Raw genomic sequence first — 22,922 nt, forward strand, 5'->3', positions numbered from 1 at the left:
TCCCCTCCCCTCCCCTCCCCTCCCCTCCGAGCTGTCCCAGAGGCCATTAACTAGCGTGAGACAGGCTGCAGGAGCCATTTAGGCTGTGATGTGCCCGAGGGCAACTCATCACCATCTTTGACACTTCCAGGTGAGAGGTCCTGGGGGAGCCTGGGTTATATTCGGCCCCATCCCACCTCCCTTTGGCCGGCAGCACCAGCTCTTGGGGAAAGGGGCACTACCATCCCTGTTTCCAGATTGGCTATTCCATTAAAGTCAGCCACAGTCACCTCAAGCAGCTGAGACACTTAGAATGTTGGGACTGAAAGGGAGGGAGGGAGGGAGGGAGAGAGAGAAAAAGAAAGAGAGAAAGAGGTGATGAGAATGCAAGAGCTTCTAGGAGCTGAGAATCCAAGCCTTTCAGAATCTGAGTGTGGATGGAAAAAACCTAGAACCTCAGGGAAGAGGAGGGATTAGGAAGGGTCCCAGGTCTGGCCCAGTCTGGAGTGGGGCTCAGGCAGCAGGACTTCTCACGAGCTGTCCCGGGACAGTGGCGCCGGCTCTGCCCAGCTCCACGCCCCTGGGGCAGCCTGCAGCCCACAGCCAAGTCTCCCCACAGCCCTCCCCAAGAGGAGCAGCTGAGGCTGGACCCCAGGACCCCAGGGCACTCACCAGTCAGCACCTGCCCAAGGAATGCAGACTCCCAGAGCAGGGGGAGCATAGGGTCCAGGACCAGCTCCACAGCTAACTGGCCCTGAGAACTTTGGACCAGCCTGTCCCCTCCCTGGGCCTCAGCTTCTTCCTCCTTCGAGGAGGTGACTATGATCCCTGTCCCCTGTCGGTCTTCTCCATAGCCCAGGGTCTCAGGATGCTTCCAGGGAAGGGCAGGGCTTACCTCCCAGCTGCCAGCAAAGGGAAAAGAAGATGCTGGCCATCTCCTCTCCTGGCCAGCCTGTCTTCCCTCTCAAACCACAGACGGACCTCAGCTGTATGGCTGCAGTTCCCCTTCAGCATCTATATTCCCGAACTGCCCAAGGCCAGGCTTACAAGGTCAGCCCAGTCACCTCCCTGCTCATTTTGAGGGGGGCTGCAGTTCGACTCCCCCGGGCCTGGCAGAATGCCCGCCTTTGGAGCACAGGACCCTTAGCGTTCCCAAGGTCAGCCGCCAGCCCTCCCTTTTTTATCTTCTCTTCTGGGTCCCAGATCCCTGGCTGAGGGGTGGACAGGACACACAGCCAGGCGTCCTCCCCCACGAGGGCAGTGGGCCTGGGCGAGGCTGAGGTTCCAGCTCCCTCCGGGAAAGGTCGGCAGAGGCACAGACCAGGATCCCATCCCAGCTCTCTGAGCACACATGGCTGCCTCACCGGGTCCTCCACTGCTGTTTGCACACGCCCACAGACAGGGCACTCACCACCTCCAGCCACAAAGCTAACATTTTTTTTTTCTTTTTTTAATTAATTTTTATTGGAGTATAATATAAAATTTGTTAGGGATGTCTAACAGAAAAAGTGGAAATATAGTATTCTATATTGCCCTCTAACAGAATTACCAAATGTCGCAGACCCGTGATGCCATCACTAGTAGATCTTGGTCACAAAGCTAGCATTAATGAAGCTCTCTGAACATGCAAGACTTGATTCTAAGCTCTCTACACAAGTGAACACATTTAGTCCTCCCCCGAATCTTATGAGACGAGTACCATTATGCCCATTTAACAAATAAGGCCCTAGAAGATCAAGTTACCTGCCGGAGATCACACAGCTCCTGGTGCCGCCTCAGAGCCTGACTCCAGAACCCATGCTCTTGATTTTGCAGCGTTTCCCCTTGACATTAACTGACTGTTAGAAAGGGCTTCTCTTTAAAATTCGTAGTAAAAGATGCTTCCAAAAATGTGTTTCCTCGAGATTAGGTGAACACTTTCCTCTGAGGACCCTGGACCTGGAGCTCTGTCAGGACCCTATCCCAGCCCCACTCCTACACTCTCAGCCATCTGCAGGCCCTGGACCTCCCCTTCCAGCATCCTCAGAGGCTTGTCTTTGACGGTGGGGGTACAGCCCGGAAACTGAATTTTAGCTGGAGTGTGGCAGAGGGAAGGGGTGTGGGGTGTGAGGCCCTTACCCCCAACCACTTCCTGGTGGTTCTGATCTGCTGTCTGCTTCACTGACCAGGTCCCCTCAGAGTAGCATCTCTGACTCTCCCAGGGTCCCTAGTGCCACCCCAGCCCCAACCCCACCTTACCCATCCGCTAAGTTCTCAGCGTTGGGAAGACGGGAGAGGGGGAAGGGGGATGGAGGGGAAATGGAGGGGAGAGGAGGAGGGAGAAGATGGTGATACAGGGGAAGAGAGATGGAGGGGGAGGGGGGTGAACAAGGGAAAGGGGAGAGGCGATAAGAAGCGGGGATTTGGTGAGGAGAGGGGAGCGGGAGCACGAATGAGAGCAATGGCGGGAGGAGGGGAAGAATCATACCTGGATTCCTCCTTCGTGTCATCAAGTGGATTATAAATACATAAAGAGCGTGAATGAGTGGGCCAAGGGCTCGCCTTGTTTGCAGGATGCAGCCCGCTGGTGGTGGGTCAGTTTCTCCCCACTTCAAGAGGCCAGAGGGGCACTTTGAAGCTGAGCCTCCCCAGCCTCGGTCCCCGCCCCCCTCACCGGAGCCTCAAACAAAGCGGGCAGCCTGGGAAGACGGGCTGCAAGTCCCAGCCGCCAACCCGGGAAAAGGGGCGCAGGTGACAGCAGCCCCTGGCAACCGTTGCCCTGGCAACCGTTGGCAGCTGCAGGGACTACGTCACTGCCCAGCTCCAACCCAGCACAGAGCAGGCCCTGACTTGTCCTGTGCCCAAGTCCCCTTACTTGGATGCTGGCCAGGTAGGGAGCTGGCAGGAAGAAAGGCAGAGTTTAGGACACCAGATTATGGGGTACGTTGGGGGACACCTGCCTATGTTTGTCAATATTGACTTAAAAACCAAATCTTTTTAGAACACTAGTGGGGGCTACCCCCCCTGTGATGAAAAATGCCTACTATCAGCTACATTTGCCCCTGAAGGCTGCCAGCTTGTGGCCTTGGCCTTGACCCACACTAGACACCCGTCTAATCTCCACCACTGGCTGCCATGAGCACAGAATGTGCACAATACTTCCCTGGAAGCATCTTAGGGGAGTACCTCCTCCAGGAAGCCTTCCCAGATTGCCACAATCCACCAGGAATCTTCTTTCTGAGTTAGCCCTGGGGCTGGGGGTTCCCCCTGGCTTTCCTCCAGAGTTCCCTGGGGGCCAAGAGTGGGTCCTTTCTGTACCCCAGAGTGAGTACCAGTCTGGGGAGGGAGGAGAACAGAGGCAAAGCTTCTGAAACCCTGCCTATGTGCCAGGCACTACACTGAGCATTCTGGAGATCCATTCCCACCACTCTGCGAGGTTAGCCCTGTTGAACCCATCTTACAGATGCGGAGAGAGAGGCTCAGGAACATGATGTGACTTGCTCAAGACCACCCAGCTGGTAAGAGCGGTGTATGGAATTCAACCCATGATCTCCTCTGAGACACGAAGACATCAAGACCCAGTATCCATCTGATGCTTGACTAATCCCACCCCCCATTCAGTGCACATCCAAACTTTATTTGATCACCTCCAGTGACAGGGAGCTCACCTCATCTGAAGAGGACACATCCCTTTGATCTCTAAAAAGTCTTTCGTAGCCACTGAGTCAAAGGGAAAAGGACATCAAAGCCATGGGGTGGCCCCATGAGAACCCAGGGCCCAGAAGAGAACCAGGGCCGTCGGGCGCCCCCACTGAGGCCTTCAGCTCCAGACCAGCAGCAGATCAGGAGGTAGAGTGGAGCTGCTCAGGGGCCCAGGGTCTTCAGAGCACTTCCCCAGAAAAAGCAGGAATCCCCTTGGCAATCACACTCCAAGGGGCTCTGGGATGCTTTCTGGCCGAGGCCATGGGAAAAGCAGCAGGGGCTGGGGTCCTTGGGATGGTGTGCCCGTGCACCAGCATCACCTCCTCCCCCACCGATGGACCAGAGCCAGGAGGTGGCTATTGTCTCACTGCCGGCCCAGAGCTGTGTCCTATTCAGGCACTATTTTTGGCCCCCAGAGGAAGAGGAAAAGAAAGCAAAGAAAGGAGTTCCTGTTCTCAGTGGAACCTTTGCCTGGAAAGGATTCCAGGGCCTGCTGGGCCAGAGAAGGCAATCACTGTTGGATCAAAAGATCCTACACTTAAAAGGAGCTGGCAGGGGGCTGTGGTTCAGTGAAGCCAGAGGGAGGGCACAGATAGGGCACCCCTGGCCTTGTACACACACTTGGCGCTCACTAACTGCAGTGACACGCAGAGAAACAGAGGCACAGGATCCCCGGTTCCACCCATAGTCACTAAGCACTTGTAATGACAATAATTTTTAAAACCTACAATAACGCAGGGCTGCCCAGAACCAAGTCTCTGCCAGAGAGATTGACTATCCTCATCTAACACCCACAACGCTCCTGACCAGCGTGGAGGTTGGGGACAAAATGATAAGCCTCATAAATCAGATAACTGACGCTCACGGAGCAGCACGACTGCCAAAAAAAACAAGCTAGCGACCCCCCTCCACTCCCTCCACCTTACGCCACCCTACGTCTTCCTTGCTTTCACCAACTCCAGCACACGAGCCTTCTTTCTATTCTCAGACACACCTCAGGGCCTTTGCACATGCTTTCCCTTCAACATAGAACATTCTTTCGGGGTTCTTTCCCTGATTGGTTCCTTCTCGGGTCTTAATTCAAATGTCCCCTCTCCTAAGCTTTCCATGTCAACCCAACCAAAATTATCCTCCCCATTCATCACTCTCTTCCATGTCACCATATCTTATAAACTTTATAGCACTTCACACTGTCTGAAATGACCCTGCAATGTGCTTGTTATCCATTTCTCCATGTTTGCTCTGTCTCATCCACCTTGCTCATCACTCATATCTCCAGTACCTAGTACCAGAGTGCCTGGTCCACGGTAGATGCTCAATGACAGCTAGTTAATAAATGAATGAGTGAATGAGACAGAGCTGGGACTCTGACTAGGCCAGGCCGGCTCCAAGCCTCTTCCCAATCGGAGCCAGTTCTTGATGCTCAGGGCAGGGAGATTCCAGCACTGAGCTGTCCCCACTCCCCAGCCTCTGATGGGATTAGGGGCATATACACCTTTGCCAGGTGCTTGGCCAGAGAGGAGCTCCCAAGACTGTGCACAGCCTAAGAGCCAGGACAGGACCCGAAACTTCACGTCCAATACAGAGCCACCTGGTAAAGGCTCTTAAGAAGTCCTGCAATGCAGAAGCCTGGGCGCACAAGGCTTTCCTAAACCAATGGGACCACAGACATACTTTTGCAGGTGCTGGATTATTTGAGGTCTGAGATCCCATCTGAATCTGTGATCAAAATTTGAGTTTTCTCTCTACATGAAGGCAAAGTAACCACCGCCACGCCCCTCAACCACCTGCTCCTGGGGCCCAGGGCTAGAGGAGGCACAGGCATGGGATTTCCTGATGAAGGTGGGTCACATTCCCACTGCTGCAAATGCCAAAGCTTCTGTCTGGACTCCCCGTGGGCTCCCTAAGGTGGAGCAAGGAGATGAAATGGCACGTGCCTGTGGCCAGGGAGGATCCCGGGGTCTAGGCACCTGGGGGCAGGTGTATCCCAAGAACCAGCCTGCAGAGATTCATGAGGGAGCTGGGGCAGTGACGGGAACCACACGGGAGCACGAACCACACGATGTGCACCTGGCCTCCTGCAATGCACACAGCCACTCTGAGTGCGGTGGGCATTATTAAGCCCATTTTACAACTGGGAAAACTGAGGCTCAGAGAGAAGCCACTCTCCCAGCTGGCTTCTCCCGGGTGGGGTCACACAGCTGATAAAACTGGACCCACATCCAGCTCTGTGTACTCCTTTGCCTATGCCGCCCCCATTGTGCCGCCCCCATTGTCTCGCATGGCACCCCATCTGCAGGACATGGAGAGGAGGTGACAACCTCTCTAGGGAATGGCACGAGGCCCAAGAGGATGTGCCATGGGTCCAAGGCATCGCAGCCCAGGAGCCAGACCCTCATCCCTAGGCTCATGGGGTCTGCAAGCATCCCCATCCTACCTGGACAACAGTTACTACAGCTCCCAACTCTGGTTCCCCAAACCCAGGTTGGGGGAGCAGAGGCCAGACTCCTGGATGTGCTGACACCCGGCGCAGGGTTTCCTTGAGGAGACACTGGCTGTCCTTTCCAGTACAAATGGAGATGTGTGCTGCACCAGGGCCCGGCCCAGGTATTGGGACCTGCACATTCTTGGCTGCCAGCCAAGGAGACGGAGAATAGACTCTGCCCATCTGGTCTGGGGTGTGTGCATAGCCCCGTGAGAGTGCACCAGGTATGGTCATGGACAAAGGATAAGTACAGCTTTGAGGAAATCGCACAAGGATTCCTTCCGGCTCTGCCCACTGCCCACAGCTCTCGCCAGGCAATGCCACATGCAGGTGTGTGGGAGAGGGAAGTGCCACAACGAGGTCAGGCACGCATCTACCAGGAGCAGGCCTATTGGATGAGGGAGAGCGAGGGGCAGCGTCGGCTCCCTGATAATTTGGGAGGTGAGCATCCCCCTTCCCAACTCCTCCATCACACCCTCCTGCCTCACGCCTTCTGCTCTAACCACCGGCCTTTCAGGGCACTGGAGCGGGACTGGCTCCTGGACAGAGAGGCCCCCACCCCCAGGCCATCTTCCTCTAATGCAGAGGCCTGTTCCCTGGTGCCTGGAAGCCCTGCCAGCTCCTCCAGGGCTCAGCTTTTATCTCGGCCTGCCTGGAACTGCCAAGTGCACCACAAACCGCCTGAGCCTGAGCCGGCGCCAGCCCAACTCCCACCACCCTGGCCTCCCCACCAAAGCACAAGTCAGGCTGCAGGTGGGGGTGGGCAGAGTCCTGCTGATGCCCAGGTGGCTCCAGCTCCCTTAGGGCGGGGAGGCAGGAAGAAGTGCCCCCAAGTTATTACACGTTATCTCTGGGCCTCAGTGCACCCATTTGCCCAAGGGGGAGATCATAATAGTAAAGGCTAACATATGGGCCATGTGCTGTTGTAAACACTTTACTGCATTAACACCTTGATGCTCAAAACAGCCCCCTGAAGTAGACACTATGTTATCCACTTTTTCCAGATGAGGAAAATGAGGCAGACGCCCAAGTTCACACAACCCGAGAGGAACAAAATTCTCCCCAGACAAGCAGCCTTGCTATCTCTGTGGGTCCTGTCGCCCCAGAAAAGCATGGGCTTAGGAGCGGCAGAGATGGGGTTCAAGACAAGGGCACATGTCCGCGGGCCCCCAGCACAGACTCTGGCCTGGCTGAGGAGCCCCCTCCCCACTGAGGGGGGCAGGAGAGCACAGTGAAAAGAGCCCAGGCTCTGGAGATAAGAGGTCACTCCTGGGTAAGCCTCCTGTGCCTCAGTGTCCTCATCTCTAAAATGGGCACATCAGGAGCTCGTGCCTGGCAGGAATAAATGTGTGCAGGGGCTTCCCTGGCGGTCCAGTGGTTACAACTCCGTGCTTCCAATGCAGGGGGCCTGGGTTCGATACCTGGTCAGGGAACCCACAGGTCACATGGCATGGCCAAAAAACAAAACAAAACAAAACAAAAAAACAAAAACACGTGTGCAAAGTGCTGAGCCTAGGGCCCGGCAGAGTCCGAGGGCAGGGAGGGTCCAGGACTGTTCTAGCCCAGCCGAGCCACCAGGGAACCAGGGAGAGCTGGGGGATTGAGGGGCCTGCAGGGGGTGTCTCAACCCACTGGTGCCAGCGCAGGCACCAGGCAGGGATCAGAAAATGTATGTTCCAAGCTCTCCCCTTCAGCAGCCCTGTCCTGACCCCCAAATCTGCAGGGTTCCTCATGGGTCTCAAAGAACTCCTGATGGGGCGTGAGGACCAGACTGGTGGAGGGCAAGCCTGGGAGGCTGGGGCCAAGCCAGGACCCCACCCCACCCCGTTTGAGAGGTCCCTCTGTGCCAGCCCCGCCCTGCCCCCACTTGCCATCTGCCTGGTCCCCGGGGTCCTGGTCCCCCCAGCTGCTGCGTTTGCTCATGTGATGCCCCATCTGCTATGAGTCAGAAGAAAGATCCACAGGGCCACCCCGGGTCGGGGTTGGGGTGCTGAGACTGCTCTGGTTCTGGGTGGGCTGGCAGCACTGAGATTTGGGCTGTGTTGCCACATTTCCCCCAACACTCTCACCAGCCCTGCCCCTGACTCTTCACTGCATCCCTGAAAGGGGCACCGTTCCCACCACCCATCACCCACACGCAGCTCTTGCGGAGGATGAAGTGACTTGGGGCCCGGCTCAGCGAGAGCACCGTCCGTGTGGCCCCCTTCATGGCTGTCCCTGCCCTGCCCCTCCCAAATCTGTCATGCCGGGCCCCGCTGGGAAGGCCACCCCGACTACACACAGACCCGGCCACAGCCCCGCCGCCTCACCTGCCCTTCTCCTGGGCTGGGTGACCACCGCCCCTCTCTATCCCCACAGCCATGAAGCTGCCCTCCAAGTAGAAGCCTCGGGCCTGGGGCAACCAGGTCAGCCCTGCATCACAACCCTGCCCTCCTTACCCAGCTGGGGTGGCACCTGGGCACCCAGACCCCACCTGGCACCCACCTGGCCTGGCTGCAGTACCACCCAAGTCTTCCCGCCATCCCTTCCCCTGAGAGCAGATTGGGACCTGCCAGCCTGGCACTCCAGGCCCCCAAAATGACGCATGCCGGGTCTCCAGTGCCATCGCCTGCCCCACTCCCCGCAGTTCTCATCATTCCCAAACCTTTTCCCATGCAGCTTCCTCTGCCAGGAATGCCGCCCCCCTCTTCCCTCCAATCCCCATACGTGTACACCAAACCCTCCTGGTGGGGAGGGGGCCCCACCAGCACCCAAGGCCAGACACTGTGCCCTCTGCAGAGCCTCCGGGTCCTTCCAGGTCTGGAGGTTCTCTCCTCCTCCACCAGCAAGCTTATCTCACTCGCCAGCCTCAGATCCTGCCTTGTTTGTTTGTGTCCCTGGCAAGATGAGGGTGTCCCAGCCAGGCTGACCAGGTCCTGCCCAGTGGCCCAGGGCACCAAAGCCAGCACAACAGTGCAGCCTGCCTAGCACAGCCTCCACCTCCCACACCACACTTGGAGAGGCGTCCTTCACGACCCTGACGTTCTCGGAGCCAAGACCGGGACCACGGCAGGCAGGGCAGCTGTTAACCCACCCCACGTGCCCACTTAGCAGCTGGGCAAACTGAGGCCCAGAGACAGAGGCATGGCAAGGCGGCCACGGTGATGCTATGACCAAGGTGGGGCTGCATCTCAGGTCCCTAGAGTCTCTGAAGTAAAGGGACTCAGATCTGGTCCCAAGATCTAGTCCTGCCCTGGATATTGGCAGGGAAGACCTCACGGGACCCCTGGCCTGGGCTCTGGGGAACCAACTCAGCAGCTGGTGGCTCTCACTGACCCGAGACGCTTCTCCCCACTCAGCCTCCAATCGAGAGGAATCAACCCTCTGCCCTCAGGGTATCTGCAGCAAGGGGGCAGGGACTTGGCTCTGGACCACCCACACCTCATTTGTCTCATTCGCTGCTGTGTCCCCCTCCCTAGAACAGTACCAGGCACACAGTAGGTGCTCAATAATTGTTTATATGAATAACTTCTGGGACTTCCCTGGTAGCACAGTGGTTAAGAATCCGCCTGCCAATGCAGGGGACATGGGTTCAATCCCTGGTCTGGGAAGATCCCACATGCCGTGGAGCAACTAAGCCTGCGAGCCACAACTACTGAGCCCACGTGCCACAACTACTGAAGCCCGCGCACCTAAAGCCTGTGCTCCGCAACAAGAGAAGCCACCGCAATGAGAAGCCCGCACACCGCAACGAAGAGTAGCCCCCGCTCGCTGCAACTACAGAAAGCCCGCGCACAGCAACGAAGACCCAACGCAGCCGAAAATAAATAAATAAGATAAATTTATTTAAAAAAAAAACAAAACTTCTTTGGCCCTCTAGAGCCACAAAGACTATTCCTCCCCACCCCACCTAGCCCAGGCCAGAGCTGCTCCAGGCAGGATGGGAGTGGGGCAGGTGAGAGGGTCCTGCCTTAACTCACGCCGCACCCCCCCACTGCCTCAGTAGAATGAACACCAGCCCCTTCCCATGGGGCCATGGGAGACCCCAACTTGTTACCACAGGAAGGAGGCTGGCTGGGGAGGCGGGGAGGAGAGGAACCAGCAGTTCCCAGGTGGGGAAACCCTATCAGCACCGGGCAGACGGGGGCCTGGGGTCTGGCGGTTGGCAAGCAGGGAGCGCTCCAGCCCTCAGCCGCTGCTTCCCCATCTACTGCTGCTGGTTTCCTGGATGTTCTCTCTCATCCCAGGTCCCCCATGTTCAGACCCCACTGCCAGGACCATCTCCTCCTAAAGGTGGCCCAGGCCATGAAGAGCCAGACTGCCCCTGTTTCACTGGGGGGCCCCAGATGCAGCATCCGGGCAGCTGAGGCAAGGCTGCCCTCACGTGCCATGCTCAGCCCCCGGCAGCATCCTTTCCTCCCCGAGGCAGGAGGCTGGCTCTCCATCCCCAGACTTGTTCTGTGACCTTAGGTAAGCCCCCTGTCCTCTCACAAGCTTGGTTCTCCCGTCTGTACAGTGGGGGCAGGAGAGCACAGTATCTCACCACCCACGAGCAGACCCAGCTTGCAGCGCCCAGGGACTCTATCACTTGGAGCCTCAGTTTCCCCAGCTAACAAATGGCTAGTGGCTCTGAGGGGTTCCGTCCTCTCCGGCTCATCCCCTTCCCAGGCGTCTCCCCGTCCGTCCACCCCCAACTCTAGAGACCCCGCACAGCACTGCCCTCGTGGGCTAGCTCCCACCCAGATACCAAGACTTCGGCGCCCCGGTCCACTGCCCCCCCACCCTCTGCTGCACACACTCCCATCCCTCCTCCCTCCTGCCGTCATGCCCTTGATCTGGTACCTGGGTAGAAGGTCCTGCACGGGGCCGGGCAGCTGAACCGCCTTTCAAGATCCCCCTCCGAGGCTTAACCTGCCAGCTGTGGTCCCGTTTCTGAGAGAGCTGGTGAGTGTGGAGGCTCCCAGCCCCTCTCCTGAGGCAGGGCAAGGCAGGCAGCCAGCGTGGAGCCCGGAGACGCGCCGGCTTGTGTTTTTGGGTTGGGGGACACCCCCCTCCTGCCCCAGCTGGGCTCCTTCCTCCTCCCAGCTCGGCTGGGGATGACGGGACCATACGTGAGTCACAGATTTCTCAGAGGGAGGCTGGGAGGGGGCAGGGCTGAGAGAGCCGAGGCGGGGACACTGGGGGATGCCCATGACTCAGCTCTGGGCAAGGGGGCACTTCAGCCTCACCTGCCCCCGATCCAGGCAGACAGGTGCCAGGCTTCATGGACGGATGCTGGTCGGAGATAAGTCTTCCTCCTCGCCCTCCATCTGTTACTTCCCCAGGGCTGTTCTCCACAGAGTTCCCGCCGAGAGGCCAGGGTTGCTATGGTAACAGGCCACCCCGATGCTGCCCCCCCCACCCCACCCCCGACCCCGCACCCAGGCCCGGCAACAACGGCCCTTTCCTGAAAGAAAGCCCAGTCTCCGCAGCAGGCAGGAGCCGGCGCTGACCAGCAGGGCGGAAGGCACGCTGGGGAAGGGGGGTGTCAAGCAGCCTGGCGTGCGGCCAGCCAGGCCACACACAACTGGCCACCTGACCTCGACTCCTCCCTGAGCCTCCGTTAGTCCCCCCGGCAAGGAGAGCCACCTCAGCGCTCCCCCAAGCACTCACAGTTTCAACATTCCAAGACTCAAGATCTGGATTCTGAGACCCCAGGGGCTTCTGGAAATGGCCGCCCAGTCCATCTGCTGGGCCAAAGGGGAAACTGAGGCCCAGGTGAGGAACCATTCCTGGTGGTTCCAAAAGCTCAAAGAGAAAAATCTGGAAATGGGCCGACGCCCCCATTCCCCTTCTGGTCACTGGCCTCTGTCAGCATTTCCCTCCCACTGCTAAGGTTCATGGCCACCCTGGGAGTCAGGAAGCTTCGGATGGCCCAGGGCACCCCCCACCCCTCCGCGGAGCGGGGATCCCCGTCTTCCCTCATCCCTCCAACGTGAACAGATGATTCCCAAGTCACAGATGCTGGAAGGATTTCACAACCTAACGAGGACAAGCGATGACAGCAACAATAACAAGAGTAATAATAATAATGATTACATTCACTGACCATTTACTACATTCCAGACCCTTCCCTGGCACTGTCGCCACGGTGCCACAGGAAAACGTGTTGCTCAGACCAGCGCCTGACACTTGATGAGCCCTCAGTCAATATTCACGGTGAATGTGGTGATGCAGAAGGAAAAGATATGAAGCCCAGAGAAGGGAGTTAACTCGCCCAAGATGACACAGCTGGGAAGTGGCAGAGATAGGTTGGGAGCCCAGGTGGTCCGGCTCCACAGCCCGCTGTCCTAAGCACTCATGAATTTAGCCTCCCCAGGGGGACCACGAAACAAGGGAGCAGAAAAAGGATGGGGTGGAAAGGATCCGGGAAAGGATGGGGATTCCCTTACATGCATGTCTTTGGGCAAGTCACCACCTCTAAGGTTCAGTTTCCCCAAGGTCTGTCCTTCAGGGCTGGGCCAGCTGTTCACTGGGGCAGCCTCAGCTGTTCCCCGGGGTCCAGGCCAGGCAGACAGCAGTCACCCACCCATTCACACACACACACATGCCACAGAGGGTGCTGGCCTGCAGGGCACAGATGGAGGGTCAGTGGCGCCACTTTGCGGTTGGCACGGGCTTGCTGAGCTGGATGTCCAAGCAAGGGATGGAGAAGTCTGGAGCCAGCTGCCACTCTGGCCACCCTGGCCACCCAGGAAAGGCCTATGCGGTGGCCCGGCCAGGGCAGGAGTTGCTTCCCAAGCTCTGCCTGCCCTCTCACCATCAGGCTGCTCAGAGACCTGCTGTGTGCTGGGCACTGTGCTAGGCTCCAGGGGGTGGAGACAACCCTGGCTCACGTGGTGGTGACACCAGTCAGTTATCAGCACCGTAGAGCCCCAGAGGGTTCTGAGAGTCAGAGGAGAGAAACCAAATAAGTTATTATTAATTACAGCACTACCTCTTATTAGCCTCGATACATCTATGGGACTGATAACAGGGGCTGTGTCCAGAGGGTTCACTGTGTAAGACCTCTGCTCTCTGTGGATCCTTCTCACTGTATCCTCCCAACCCTGTAGGCTGGTCCCACTGGTATGTCAGAGACACAGCTGGTCTGTGGCTGGACCTCCAGACCTGTGGGCTCTAACCAAGCACCTACCAGGTGCCAGGCCCCTGCCAGGTTCATCACATTCGTCATCTCCTCTGCCTCTCAAGACAGCTGCTATCCTGCTCCACAGAAGAGGAAGGAGGCACAGAGAGGGCGAGGACCTTGCCCTCACCTTTCAGGGTCAGAGCCAGGGTTTGAACCAGGCTCGTCGGCCCTTGAGCCCCAGCTGGGTCTTGAAGAAGCGGTTTCAGTGAACAGAGACCAGCAGGAAGGGCATTCTGGGTAGAGGGAACGGCATCAACAGAGGGGGAGAGGTGGGACATGGGAGACATCCTTGGAAGGAAGTAGGATCTAATTAGGGGGCTAAGGGCAGATGGCAGATTCTGAAAGCATGGAGTTTGCCTTTGATGGTATTTCGTCAAAGTTGCTGAGAAGCACTCAGAATGGTCCACAGACCTACGGCATGACCAGAGAAGTTGTCAGAAATCCAGCATCTCAGGTGTGTCCCAGACCTGGTGAATCAGAATATGTATTTGAACAAGATCCCAGGTGGTTCCAGCATTTGTTTTTTGCCACATCGCATGGCATGGCATGTGGGATCTCAGTTCCCCAACCAGGGATCGAACCAGTGTCCCCTGCAGTGGAAGCATGGACCACTGGACTGCCAGGGAAGTCCGCCAGCATTTGTTAAAGCAGGAGAAACTTTGGTCTACTCTAGGGGCTGTACCAGCAATGATGGGATGGGATGGGATATGGAGGGGAGGCCAGGACCCAGCGGGGGCACTGGAGAAGATGGAGGTGGGTGGGAGGCTAGGGGGGAGACTTTGGTCCAAGAAACCAGAAGCAGGGCTAGGACCTCTTCTCACATGTGAGAGTGGATAAGATGTCAGAAACTGCCCTCAAGTATGTGGGGGGATGGGACGGGGTACAGATCTGGAAGACAGGCACAGTGGAATGGGGGTACCCTTGCGACATATTGGGGAACCCTCCAAAAGGCAACTGGAAACACATCGCTAGGACTCAAGGGTGAAGGGCTGGGGTCTCCCAAGCCCAGGGAAGGTCATAGACATTACTGGCTGGTGACGGTGACCAGAGATGGGGTGGAGAGTGCAGAAAGTTGCAGAAAGGTCTTCATTTGAAGGGATGGAGGAGAGGGGGTAATGCTACCACCTGGAGGTTGGTTCAGACTCTGGGCTCAGGCCAACGGGCTTCTGCTCCTGGCTCTGCCAGCCGGGGTGACTCAGGCAGCATCTCTCTAGCCATCCGCTGTCTCACTGTCAAGTGGGGATAATAAGAGCACCACCAATAGTAAAAATGAGGCCACGTACGTAAAGCTCATGGCCTAGCCCTGGCACAAATGCGTGCTCTGATGTATTGTGAGGGCTTTGCTGTTCAGAGCAGCCTGAGAAGGAGACAGAGAGGGGGCTGCCAGGGAGGTGGGAGGGCATGTGTTCCCCAGGACAGGAGGGAGGACGGGACATCCGTGATGGCCACTGTGACAGAGGCTCGGGCAAGTGGGAGGACACAGCAGGGCTTCTTACTGGAGGCCTCACCCTTTTCCATCTCTAACTCTCCAGCCTGGGCAGCCTTGCAACCAGTGAACAGCTGTGCCCACCTGCAGGAAGAGTCATGGGCAACCACTGCCTGTGTGTAGGTGGGTTTTCATTGGACAAGAGCTGTTCGAGTTCAGGCTTCTCCCTTGCAAGCTGAGTGGCCTTGTAAATCACTGAGCACCATGCCTGGCACACAGTAGGTGCTCAACAAATGTTGGCCAATGTCATGATTATCATCAAGTCAACACAAATGTCAAAGGCCCAGCACTCTGCCATTGACAAAGCCCTTTCATGGCCAGTGTCTCCTCTACAAACTGTGATGACTGATCCCACTTAACAGAGAGGGAAACCGAGGCACAGAGACAGAATTTTCCCAAAGCCTCACAGCACATCAGCAGCAGAGCCAGGATTCGAACCCTTGTCTTGTGACCCAGACTACGTGCTTTGTGGCCAATGCTCCCAGCCACCTCCCAGTACATTCCCGTGGGAAAGCCTCCTGGCCGCAGGCGCGGGGGCAGCCGCAGTCCCATGATAACACCATCACAGCCGTCCCAGGGCCCGGGGGATGGCAATGCCCATGTGACTCAGCTGCCCTCACAAAGGGAACTGTGTGCCCAGTGCCTCAGGCCTGCCGCCCTTACCCACCACCCATCCCCCAGCTGCAGAAGGAGCGGGGAGCCTGACATATCCAAGACGCAGGGAGAATTAGAGGCACCATCAGCCAACAGGACAAGTCTAATGGAGATTCAAGCCCAGGCTTGGGGTGCAGGAGGCTGGTGCCAGCCCCGGTGATGGAATGAAGGGCCAGGCAAGCAGAAGGGCAGAGACGGCCCAGGTCCAAGCCGGTTTTCTGAGGCCTTATTTGGAGCTCCAAGGACAGACTCTACCCCATTGGCTCTCTCGGGGGTGGAGTCCAGGCAGGTGTCCCACCCACGTTTACCTGCATCAGGTTTCAAAAGTACTGGGGCTTGTGGTCTGGGCTCCTGTCCCCAGCACTGACCTCTCTCCACCCCTTCCCCCTGAAGGCTTCAGACTCAGAGCCCATGCACCACTGTTGAGCTCTTACTGTGTACAACGCAAGTGACTTGCATTTTCTCCCATGATCCTGCCCAGGAAGCCTTGCCTCTTTTGCTGAAGGAAGAGACAGGCTCAGAGAGGGAGGGCACCCAGCCCAAGGTCACACAGGATCTGACTTCAAGGCTTCCTTCCTCCCCCAATACCCTCTTTCTGGTTCCAGTGACCACATGCCTACAAGAAGTGTCCTTGGACCTGCCCCAGACAGGCAGGCAGACAGACAGACATCCCCCAAACCCCACGGTCACCCTGTTCCTGCCCAGGAACATTATTCAGGGCCTTAGACAAAGTTCAGGTTGGCTGGGTCTCCAAGGGCCACCCCTGCTGACCTTTCCGGGAGGCGGGCATGGCTGGGTGCCCAGCTATCCAAGATAGAAGGTAGACAGGGTGGCCGCCTGCTCTTCCTACGTATGACGGAATGTCTGACCTCAGCGCAGCCCCTCAAGTACGCTTGGCAGGAAGGTTGAATCCAGCCAGAACAGGCCACACTCCTGCCTCCCAGCCTTCAGAAGCCCCTGATCCCAGGGCAAGGGAAGGCCCACCAACGACAGGCCACAAGCCCTCTCCACAACCTCACTCCCATGCCACTGGCCTGGACCACCCTTACTGCAGGAAGCAGGCACAGAGCCAGGTACCCAGAGGCCTGGGTTCCTCAGGTGAGACCCTAACCATCTGTAAACATAGGGTGCCCCTTTGCAGCTCAGGGGATTGGAGCCCGTGGGCTGGGTGGTGCTTCACCACTCAGTCACTGGAGCTAAAAGTGCAGCCCTTCCTTGGGGTGTGACATCTGGGAGAACCACTCTTCCCAAGGGGACCCGTGGGGCTCTGCTCAGAGGCAGGTTTGCCTGGGGGAGACCCGGTGACTGGGTTTGGGAGGTTCCAAACTGCCCCTCATCACCCCACCCCCCCCAGATTCCTCCCAGCATTGCCCCCAAAGTCCTTCAAACAGCACTGCATGGGACGTGGCATCAAACTGTCCAGATCTGAGCTTCTGAGCCTCAGTGTCCAAGGGTGTAAAATGGGGCCGGGCGGGCTTGTCTGCAGCCAGGGCCTCCGGGTAGTAACAGGTACTGTCATTATCCCAGGCTCTCTTTTCAATGCAGATGCCCCCCATGGGAGGAGCAGAAGAGGCTTCTAACTCCTCCATAGGAGCCTCCCTTCCTGAACATGAGGGCCCAGACAGGCCATCCCAGCTGCCGCCGACATCTCCGTGGTTGTGCCCCTTCTGTCAGTGCCCCCCACCCCAGCCCTGGCCCTTGAGGTTTGGGTGGTAGCTGCTCAGACGCCCAAGACTTGGGCCAGGTGGCTCTGCTCAGGGGTGAGGCACCGCCACGCCCATGCCAAGGGAGGCAAATGAGGCCCAGAGAGGTTGAGCGACTACCGACCAGGTGGCACAGCACTGGGCAAAGATGGCAGGTCTTGTTTTGTCTTGGGGTGACAATGTGCCATCTCGCTTGAGTGTCACAGGCTTCCCAGGGCCCAGGCTCTCGACTCTGACGTCCCCATGTGTTCCACTGCCACTCCCGCCCCCCACTACCCACACACACATTCACTGGCGCCCGGCGCAGGAGACACACCTGGGAATCATAAAGAGGGCGCCTCAGTGCGCTCACCTGGCAACCGGGGCGGCCATCACTTCTCTTTTGGTGAAATAAAGAGTCGTGTGTGCTTTGTGGAAAGGCCAGCCTCGCCCCCAGAGACACCCCCAGCGCCTCTCAGAAGCACTGCTTCCCGCCTGTGCGTCTGGCCCGGCAGCCAGGGAGCGCCCCCGGGGTCTCCCCATAGGTGCTGCGGCACAGATGGCTTAGGAGGCGTAATGGGGCAAGGATGACAGACACTCATTAGCAGCGGAGGCCTAAGCAACAGAGGGAACACGGGGGGCCCATTTTGCTACCGCAATGCCCCAGGAGCCAAGTGGGTAGGGGCAGAGCTGGCCGGGCGCCAGCCCTCCGCCCCCACCCGCCCTAGCCACCCATCTCTGTCTGGCTGCCGAGTGGAGCCAGGAGCCTGGGTGTGTGGGGGCGGAGGTGGGGCTGGAAGGCTGCCGCTCCCGTCTTTGTTTTCAGACCTCTGCTCCCGCCACCTCGGTCCAGGTAGATAAGGAACCAGCCCAGAGACCGCAGACCTGGCTGAAGTTCCCACAGCGGGCACCGGCAGGGCCGGCCCTTTCCTCAGGACGGCTGCCCTCACCCTGGTGTGTCCTGGGCCGCCACCTAGGAGTCGCCTGACGGAGGCCTGGCCCGGGTCAGCAAGCGGCCATTTGGGGAACCGCTTGCCTTTCGCCTCCGGCCTCTGGCAGCCACGGCCGGGAGGGCCGCGCTGCGGGCTGGGGGAGCCGCGGAGAGGCGGAGGGACCCCGTGCTGGCCAGAGGGGCAGGTACAGCCCCAGGCCTGGGCCCTGTTCCCTTTCACCTGGGGAGGCCGCCCTCCTGCTCCTTGTCAAAAGCCAAACGACCTGCGCCACCAGCTCCCAAACCCGTTTCCCGTGGGACCCCTGGTGGAAACAGGCTCTGGGCGCCGGGGGCACGCCTCCCGCCTCCCTGTCCAAGCACCCACGTCTGCAGCCTCCCCTCAGCCCCCTCCCTTCGGCAGTCTCCTCATCCGAGCACAGGGAGCACAGCTCACACCCTGCGCCCTTCCCTGTGCCAACATAAGCACCACGTGAGCATGGCCGGCCCACACTCGGAGCGCCAAGGGGTGACCCCGCGACAGCCTGGGCCTCCACATCAGCGCAGAAGCCTGAGGCCTTACCGGGCCTCACACATGCCTTCAGGCGTGGAACGAGACCGGGGGTCGGCCAAGGTCGAGCGCGCCAGGCTGGGAGCCACACTCCCCCATCCTCTTCCTCCCTGGCCCGAACAGCAGCTTCTTACCTTCGGGTCTGGGCAGGCCCTGGCCGGACTCTGCCTGCGCCGCCTGTCCCGCTTCCACCTCCTCCCAGGGTTCACAGGCACCCGACCTGAGCTCGTCCGGGCCCTGCGGCCCCAGGTGTGGCTCCGCCTGCCCGTGTTGCCCGATTTCCGGTGGCCTCACAGCTCCCGCCTCCCTCTCTCATTCCTGCGTTTCCCTGCAGGAGCGGACCTGGCCCCTTGGGTGCTGCATGCCCCAAACCCTCACCTCAGCCCTTAATGGGCTTTCAGCACCCCTACCCAGGGATCCCTGGGCTGCTGACCCAGCGTGGCCCCCAAAAGAGCTCTGAGTGCCCCCACCCAGGGCTGGTGGGCGTGGCTGCCCCACCGCCATATGCAATCACCAACTCTGCGAGCTTCTGCCTGCCTCCTCCGTGCTCAGGCCCCACCTAAAGCCTGGCCCCAGACTCACCTGCCTGCAAGATAAACAAGCCAGCAACCAGCATCTACTTAGAGGCAGGAGGCGAGGGTGGAGTGTGGGGGTGTGATGGGGACCGGGGGGCACGGTCCCTGCTGTCAGAATGTTGAGCTGACACAGACGAAGGGAGGGGGCAAGAATGGAAGCTTCTTCCTTGGCAGGGATTGGGGGCAGCTGCTCCAGGTATCCCGGGGTGCAGAGGGGAGTGGTCCAGGGAGGCTCTGCTTCACGCACGACGTCCCCACGGAGCCTCTGAGTACACCCTTCCCAGCCTCCTCCTGGACCACTCGCCCCCCCAGCCCTGCCTGCCCAGCCCCTGCATCACCCTTGAGGCCTCACCCAAGACCAGTAGTTCTCCTGGGGAGCTTTTCAAAGTTCTCACTCCAGGTACCCATTCCCCTAGGTGGCTCTGATTCCCTCCCCCACCACCAGTACCCATAGTATTAAGAACTGAGCCACCCGTTCTTCCAAGAAGCCATCCAGGCAGTTGTTGATTCATTTGGCAAAGCCTGTACCAGGAGCCACTGTGGGCCGGCCCCAGGCTAGGCACTGAGGTACATAATTGCAACCATGAGAGCCTTCCCTCGCCTCCCCTGCCAACACACACCGTGTCTCCCACAGTCCCCTGGGTTCCCCCTCACCTGGGCCCATCCCCTAGTGTGAGAGTCATTTCTTTCCTAGCCTGTGTGCCCTGCCAGATCATCAAAGCCACGCCCCAGCCCAGGGCCTGGTGTGGAGAAATTCTGGGTGACTGGTGGGTGAAGGAGAAAATGTGGGGAGAAGGAATGGATGATGGATGGACAGAAGGCTGGACAGGTGGATAGATTCAGCCATGCATTTAGAGAGTGCCTATTGAGGGCCTACTGTGTACCAGGCACTGTTCTAGGCACTGGGGACACAGCAGCAAACAAAACACAAAAATCTCTGCCCTCTTAGAGCTGCAGGAGACAGATAATAAATTAAATAAGGAAATAAATATGAAATATATCCAGTGGTAAGAACTATGGAGCAAAACAAAGCAAGGGAGGCAGAGAGAAGGATGGAGGAGAGAGGGTTGGTTTAGATTTTCTTGGAGAAGGTGACACTTGACACAGACTGGATGTGACAAGGGAGGTAGACTTTGCGATGTCTGGAGGGAGAGCATTCCAGGTAGCAGGAACAGCACGTGCAAAGGCCCTGTGGTAGGTGGCTGCTTGGTGTGTTTAAGGAAAAAAGAGGATCCGGGCATGGCTGAATGAAGGGGTCGAGGTAAAGAGGAGCCCAGGGAGTTGAAGGAAGGATGGATGTACAGATGGACAGATGGGAACAAGGGTGGTGGATCTGGATCTGATGAAGTGTGGTAGAGCTCCAGCCCCCTGAGGGAGGGTTTGCCTCTTGGCCACAGCTCAGACTCATTTCTGGAGGCTAGCCCAGATCCCACTGCGGTTCCTTGTCCCCAGATCACCTCCCCAGTTCACCTGGGGAAATTTCCAACTGCTGATACGGCCTCTGCTCTGCCCATGGGCATGGGTGCCTGCTCCGCTCAGCAGGAAGCTGTGCCCCTACCCCCATGGCTGAGCACAGATGCGGGCACCAGGAGAGAAGTGGGGTGTCAGAGAGAAACAGGCCTTTAGGAAGAGGGCCAGACCCCTGAAACCCTGGAGTTTCCCCAGTGTCCTGAGAGCTGTGCCCATGGCCCCAGAGATGACACCCACCCCAGTAAGGACACCAAGGGAGTCCCACTGACTTCCTGTATACCCACTGGTGACTCCCCCACTCCTGACACCCACACTCCATCCCCCCACCCTATGCCACTCTGCCCCCAGGGCCCTGGCTAGTTATGTAATCACCAGGCTCTGTCAGGTGAGCAGGAGGGGCTGGGGCTGCAGCCCTGGGCTGGGCCCTCATTCGCTGGGTGCACTTGGGGAGGTTGCTTAACCTCTGTGCCTCAGGTCATCTATGAAATGAAACCACATGCCTTCGCCCTTCTTGTCTTCCAGAGGCCAAGAGAGGAAAAGGGATAGATGGGTCAGGAAAGTGCCCTGGGAAAGACACCTGTCAGAGCAGGTGTCTGAGGAGCATTTGTGGGGCTGGGGGCTTGGTCTCTAGGAGCCCCCATCCAGGACCTGTGGATTATCCCATCAACTCCTCGCTACACCCTATGAGGCAGGAGCCACTTTTTAATGTGAGTTTTACAGATAAAGGCGGGGTTGGGGTGGGGGGAGTGTTAAGTAACACATCTGAGGTCATAGCCAGGCAGTCTGATCCAGGACTGGGGCCCTTTATCTGACCCTGGGCGAGCCCAGCCTCCCTCTGCTCCCCCCACCCCCACTCACAGGGGAGCCTCAGGACATGCAGACCCTTTCCTTTAAGGGGGAAGTGTGGAGGGGTGTGAAGGGCCCCAGCTGTGACCTCCCATGCTCTAGCAGGACCTCAGGCTCAGTCTCCAAGCTCCCTCTGAGAGCTAGTGCTGCCCACAACGGAGAGAGTGAGCTCCCCGTCCCCAGGGGAAACCAAGGAGGTGCTCAGCTGGAGTGTTGCAGAGAAGACACCTGCCACAACTGTGAGGAGGACTCAGTGGTCTCTAAAATCATTTTGTAATCACAGGTTAATTCATGTGGGCCATTTTTTACTAATTCATGTGTTCATTCACTAAATTGATATTTGCAGAATAACTACTGGGTGCCAGGACCTTCTTCACATTTTTAAAAACAAACTGCCGGGCTTCCCTGGTGGTGCAGTGGTTGAGAGTCCGCCTGCTGATGCAGGGGACACGGGTTCCTGCCCCGGTCCAGAAGGATCCCACATGCCGCCGAGCGGCTGGGTCCGTGAGCCATGGCCGCTGAGCCAGCGCCTCCGGAGCCTGTGCTCCGCAACGGGAGAGGCCACAACAGGGAGAGGCCCGTGTACCGCAAACAAACAAACAAACAAAAACAAACTGCCAACAGGGCAGGCAGCAGCGCTGTGATTGGGCATCGGGCTCTAGAGCAGACTGCCTGGGTGAGGCATCCCAGTTCCACTTGCCTCCCTTAGCCTTGGTTTGCTTATCTGCAAAATGGGGGTGATAGCAGTATCAATCCATGAGGATTAAATGAGAAAATGCTGAGTGCTTCCAACAGTGGCTGGGACATGGTAAGTAAGGGCTAAGTCAATGTTTGCCATATCCAAATGCAGAGGGGAATTGAAGTTACTGACCTTATAAAGCCCCTTCTGGTCTTCACTGTGGCCTCTGTATTGAACGGAGTTGGCCTCTTCCTCCTTTTTGGCCACATCTGGAAGAAGGTGACCTCCCCGGCCAGATGTGGGTGTACAAGCCCACAGCCCTCACTGTGCTGGGATGGGCAGAGAGATAGCCAAGGGCATTACCTTGCTTCCCGTGAGGAGTTCATTCTCCACCATCTGCATCCTTGGTCACACACCTTCCAGGTTCTGTCTGTACCTGCTCATCCGTCTGCACACAGTCTGAGGATCAGGAGACCTGCTTCCAGTCCTGGGTCTGCCACTCACTGGCTCTGTGGCGCTGAACAGGTCAGGGCCCTTCTCTGAGCCTCAGTGTTCCCGTCTGTGTCATGGGAACAATAAGTGGACCCATGATGCAGTGTTTTCAAATGACTCACATGAGGAGACTTGGGGCAGGGAACCACTTTGCCAACCAAAAGACTCATTTCACCATCCCAGCAACTCTGACAAGTGTCTGTCCCCATTTTACAGATGAGACGAAGGGCAGAGAGAAAAATTTGCT

General features: G+C 58.0%; 1 protein-coding gene across 4 annotated transcripts in view; it reads right to left on the reverse strand.

Moving 5' to 3' along the window:
- The window catches only part of ADGRG1 (adhesion G protein-coupled receptor G1), a 40,808-nt gene extending 21,953 nt beyond the window's left edge, over positions 1–18,855 (reverse strand). The window contains exons 1-2 of one of the 4 annotated variants that reach the window (XM_029208052.1): positions 11,353–11,373; positions 10,967–11,214 (exon numbers count right to left, since the gene is read on the reverse strand). The gene's annotated coding sequence lies outside the window, so the exon portion shown is untranslated. Of the gene's footprint in view, positions 1–874; positions 967–10,966; positions 11,215–11,352; positions 11,492–18,747 lie in introns of those variants that run through there. The other 3 variants (XM_029208061.1, XM_029208034.1, XM_029208045.1) reach the window with 3 other exon arrangements.
- Positions 18,856–22,922: the final 4,067 nt, after the last annotated feature.

Source organism: Monodon monoceros, unplaced genomic scaffold (assembly GCF_005190385.1).
Source record: "Monodon monoceros isolate NGI ecotype Baffin Bay Population unplaced genomic scaffold, NGI_Narwhal_1 Super_Scaffold_10, whole genome shotgun sequence".
Lineage (NCBI taxonomy): Eukaryota > Metazoa > Chordata > Mammalia > Artiodactyla > Monodontidae > Monodon > Monodon monoceros.